The sequence below is a fragment of the Malurus melanocephalus genome, unplaced genomic scaffold (genome assembly GCF_030028575.1).
Source record: "Malurus melanocephalus ecotype Western Australia unplaced genomic scaffold, MMel_1.1 scaffold_695, whole genome shotgun sequence".
Lineage (NCBI taxonomy): Eukaryota > Metazoa > Chordata > Aves > Passeriformes > Maluridae > Malurus > Malurus melanocephalus.
In genome coordinates, this window is record NW_026623927.1 from 49,149 (window position 1) to 54,234 (window position 5,086).

The following is a 5,086-nucleotide window of genomic DNA, read 5'->3' on the forward strand; positions in this document are numbered from 1 at the left end:
ATTTGCAGGGAAAATGTGTTTTGTTATGTATAACCCAGAAGATAAGCAAACACAAAAGGTTATTTCTCAACCCACTTTGTGCAGCTGGGTCGGGAATTGAATTGAGGAACTAAGAGCTGCCTCCGAACTGCCCCGGGACACAGCAGGATGCTCCCGGCAGGAAATTCGGGCAGGAGGCTGCGCATCCCACAGCACACACACCGGGGTGGGGCTCACACACCTTCAACACCACCGTGTTGTAAAAAAATACTCGAACCACTGAGCCTCTGAGAATTACCCTTTTAAAGGAAAATTAGTCATTCCCACCCACAAGTCAAAATTTCTTGCTCATCTGAGCTAGATGTCTGACTTACAATTGAAGTGATTTGGTCAATTCACTTTCAGACTAACTCTTCWGAGTGTGCTTAAGACCAGGCAGCTGCTAAATTTCAGAAGTTATTTACGAAGAGGAACAAAACTAGCTCCAAATTAAATGCTTTTCAACTCTTACTCTCTTATTTCTCCCAAACAACGAGGCTTTCTTAACCAACCGCTGATGCAAACTGCTTCATCAATTCTCCCTTTAAAAATCTCAGCACCACACCCACCACACACTGGGATTCTTTTCCTTACTTAAATGCTAATTGCCTCTCATGAGAGGCCAATTCAATCATTCTTCGGCACAGTTCATCACAAGACAGTTTAACCACTTTTCTCTGGGTTTTACACGATCTGGAGACTCGGGGAGGTTTATACTTAAGCCATCTTTTAAATCCTAAAAGGCCCAAGGAAATCAGCTAGAAAGATAAAGGATTGAGTCCAGGATGCCTGTCAGCGCTTCCTATGCAAAAGCCAAATGTGACTGGACAGGTCTGACATTTATTCCCCAACTTTTGGGTCGGTGACTTCGCCCCTCTGTGCCTTCTTCTTACCACAGAAGAGCCTGCATTTCAGTCTTTTTTTTTTCTTTTTTTTTTTTTTTCCCCTCTGTTTTAAGCACATAAAGGGTGCTTACTTACATAAAGGGATACAACTGTGAACTGATAAAACCATCTAAATATATCTGCGTGAGGTCAGAACACGGCGTTACAGGGATAACACATTAGGAATTTTTGTGAACTGCACTCASGGGCACAAATTCTTCTCTAAACCACATGAAGCACTGTCCCATGCAGGGCCAGGAGCTGGACTCCAATGATCCCCGTGGGGATCCCTGTTCCAACTATGATTCCATGGTAAGCACTCACATGAACACAGCCTATGACACACCAGAAGCATCAAATACTAATCCCGTGATTGCTCAAGCACACAACCAGCAAACCTTCCTAAATTAACTGTTAGCATTTTGGTTAAAAATGCATTAGGGACTGAAATTGCATAAAGCTGGAAAAAAAAAAAAGTTTAAAATTAGAAAGTAAACAGATGCCTACTCGCTTAAAAATTCCACATTTCTACTGTAGATAAATAGAAAATATAATAAAGAGACATACTAGAAAAAAAAAAAATCCCAAACCAACCACCTGTGAGAGGGACAAAGAGGGTTTCAAGCTTTTGGAAGGCAATCAATCCTAATGGCCTTCAAAAAAAACCATTACCACTAAAGCCAGACAAGTTGAAATGCTCATTATTTTGATGAAATACATACCTCTATATTCTGTGCTTTTCACAGAAAACTTGTTGCCATAGTAAGTTCACTCTTGCCAATATCTTTCTCCCCCTCCTGYCTTTGGCCTATTCTTGGCAAGTTTGAGAATTACAAACTTTAAGCTTTACCTGCAAGAAACCGACCAGCCTCTAGTATGCAGACTGCAAATTCCTCAAAAAGAAGAAATTAATGGGTTTTTTTTTTTTTTTTACAGCAGGACACATAACCAAATCCAGTAAAAGACAAAGATCTGGAATGTCAGCCCTCGGTGCGTTTCCGACAGAGCTGCTTGAGTCACTTGGCACAAAAGGCACAAGTCTGACAGCGCACGGGAAAAGTCCATCAAGTAACAAACTCGAGAAGTTTCACAACCTGCCTGAAGTAAAGATGTTGCAAGATCATCTGACACATTTGTCAAAAATGCAGTGACCTGTCGAGAAAGAACAAGTTACCGAAGAGGCTGGCTGAGGATTATAAYTGATACTGTTCAATCTTTCTCCTACCTTCTGGTTAATTTGGAGCAAAATGACCAAAGGTTTGGCCAAATACACGGATCAATGAGAAGCCGATTGCTGCCATAATGACAATATTGGCTGTGCTAGGAGACCCAGGATCACATTCCGTGTTTCAACCTGATCGGCACTGACACAGATTTCTGTCACTAGCATTTTTTTCCTCCTTCAAGTGGATTTACACAGCCAGCAGGAAWAAACACTGCCAGAGCTGGTTCCACTGCAAAAATAGCTGCAGCAGGTGGCAGTAAAATGACAGTTCCTCAGGGTCTCAGCACTCACAAGTCACCGTGGAGCAGCACTCCTYCGACAGGCTCGGTTCTCCAAGGAGTCTGATGGGCAGGCAAGATGAAGACTCAGATCCTGCTTTTTGTTCCCCTCTATATTCGCTGTGACTTATTCATACAGACAACTGCCCAGACCTGCCAGCACAGAATACCACACCGCTTTACCCACTTCTCATTTCTCACCAAACACTGCTTCTTCTCTGAGCAAACTCCACTGATCTCCCCAGCAGCACCTTCATTACTCAGGAGAAGTATTTAAAAATTTCAGGAGCAGCTTCCAGGCAATAATAATAAATTTTTTTGACTACCAGTGACACTGTGTTCATTAGGAACAATCTCTGGGGAGATTAGTGAGTTTTACCTATTATGAAACAGGGCTTCAGACAGCCAGCTAGCACTCCCAGTCATCTAAAGCATGACCTTCAAAACAACTCCCTTCAGCAGTGCTACCTTGCTGCATTTTCCTCATCTTTTTGTAGTGCACAAATATAAAGAAACGAGCACAAATCCAAGCAGAACCACTTCACAGGTGAAAGAATTACCATAAGTAAATTCTAATTTTTGATCACTTTATGCTCTGTCCGTAGCTGCCTTACAGCCATACATTTCAGTTACTGCACATCTCCTGTAGAAAGTCACACGTTCAAAGCAAGCAGCAAAACCAGCGGTTTCCTTTAAGCCAAAATATTTTGATTCTAAACGACCCTATTACATTTTCAGGTACACGACAAGTATTCTGTGTTGCAATTCATCTCCATGGCAGTATTGYTTTTTTAGAAGATATTTATCTTCTCGAATTATTTACGGCCTCAGGAAGGAAAAAAAAACAAACAAAAACCAAAACAAAAACAACAAAAAAAATCCCAACCGAACCATTAAAAATGACATCTGCCGAATGAGAAAAGCTGATTCTCCGTTTCGTTTCCTCCGCGCATTTCGTAACAATTCCGCGCTAATTSAACTCCTCCGGTTGTTTACCAGGCATTAGGCTGGGTCACCGAGTGGAGAGGCAGCAGCCTGGGCTCTCTTCTCTCTCCATGCGGACCCAACGCCGAGTGTGCCACTCACCGGAGTGTCATCTGCTGCCCCCTCCCTCCCYGCACACGCCCTCGGTGACAGCAGCGGAGCCTGACGCCAAAGAGGAACTGCAACAAGAACACGAAACCGCTGTAAGCAGCTCGCAGAGAGAACTGGATTATTCAGGGCTGTCTCTCTCTTTAAGGCGGCGAGCAGTAATTTACCAGAAATTTCCTCAAAGGACAACGCTATAATCATGTTTCCTCAAGAACTTTCAGGTTACACGTCCAGCGTGTAATTTTACGCACCCATCTTTTCCACGGCCAGACTAAACTTTTCTGTGCCCAAAGCAAGTTTTTCTGTCCAAAATATATTAAAAAAGGGGGGAGGGAAAAAAAAAACAAACCAACAACCGAACTACGCAAGCTCTTCATTTGCATAGTTAAAACTAAACATGAGTGTTTAATAATCAACCCCAACAGCACCGAGCATTTTGGGAAGTCGGATTAAAGGGTTACTCAAGTAACTTTCACCACAAATTTTTGCAGGATGACTAATGAGTCGCGAGCTGCAGTTTAGCCACAATCCCCGCGAGTAGCCCGGAGTCCCTTCCTGAAGGGGTACCAGGACGTGCCAGGAAGTTTGAAGGGCTAAAAAGCATCATCTCGAGAAGGAGCACATCCAGTCAGGCGAACTCCGGCAAAAATACCATTTCCCACCYCCCTGTCAAGTCCACATTTTAGAGCCACAACCTCAGCACCACACCGTCGAGAATCGCGAGGCGGATGTTAATAATTAAGCCGCTGGGTCGCAGCCCGCTAATGAGGTGACCCCAGGAAGGGGTGCGAGTGTCCCCGCTCCGCCGCCCTCTGTCCCTCCCYTCCAGCCCAAGGAGCGGATTGCAGCAGCTCCCGGCACTGCAGCAGCCCCACGGCTCGGAAAAAAAAAAAAAAAACCTCACGGCTTCGGCACCAACGCCGCCTCCCTAAATAAATAACTAAATTAATTAATGAATTAATTTTAAAAAAAGCGAGGACTAACATACGGTAGGGCTGAGCTGGCCTAAGTTTCATCCATGCCAACAGACCGTGCCGCTCCCCGCTCACTCTCGCCGCTCTGGCTGCAACATGTGCCGGCTGCCGGTGCCGCCGGGGCAGGGACTCCGCGTGGTTTAACCCCACCCTGCCGCCGCCTGTCACCACCCAGTCGTGGAAGGGAGAAAAACCCAGCCCTTAAAAAAAAAAAAAAAACCCAAATTTATGTCTCCGGCAGTTCGACCTCCGCCGCCAGCTCACAGCGGTCACTACGCAAATTAGCGAGAGGCGACGGGGAAGGAAAACCTCCCGACCTGGGAAGCCAGGGGAGGYAAAAATTAAGTTTAAAAATAGAGTTTTTTTCCTCCCCGTCCATCCTCAGCCCCTCCGGCAGCGCCGACCTCCACCACCCCGCGGAGGCAGCGCTGGCGGGGGCGGCGGCCGAGCTCCCCCCGCACGTACCTTGCCAGGCTGCCGCGGGTCTCCGCCGGGGTTCTTCCTGCCGCCGCCTCCGCATCCACCATGCTTTGTCCGGCCGCGGGCTGCCCTCGCCGCGGGGTCCCACCCCACCCCGCCCGGCCCCGGCCTGCCGCCCCACCACGGCCCTCGCGG

At 46.5% G+C, this 5,086-nt stretch overlaps 1 protein-coding gene across 6 annotated transcripts in view; it reads right to left on the bottom strand.

Moving 5' to 3' along the window:
* B3GNT2 (UDP-GlcNAc:betaGal beta-1,3-N-acetylglucosaminyltransferase 2) overlaps positions 1-5,068 on the bottom strand; it is a 14,433-nt gene extending 9,365 nt beyond the window's left edge. Inside the window, exons 1-2 of one of the 6 annotated variants that reach the window (XM_057384273.1) lie at positions 4,937-5,068; positions 4,486-4,671 (exon numbers count right to left, since the gene is read on the bottom strand). The gene's annotated coding sequence lies outside the window, so the exon portion shown is untranslated. The other 5 variants (XM_057384274.1, XM_057384272.1, XM_057384276.1 and 2 more) reach the window with 5 other exon arrangements.
* Positions 5,069-5,086: the final 18 nt, after the last annotated feature.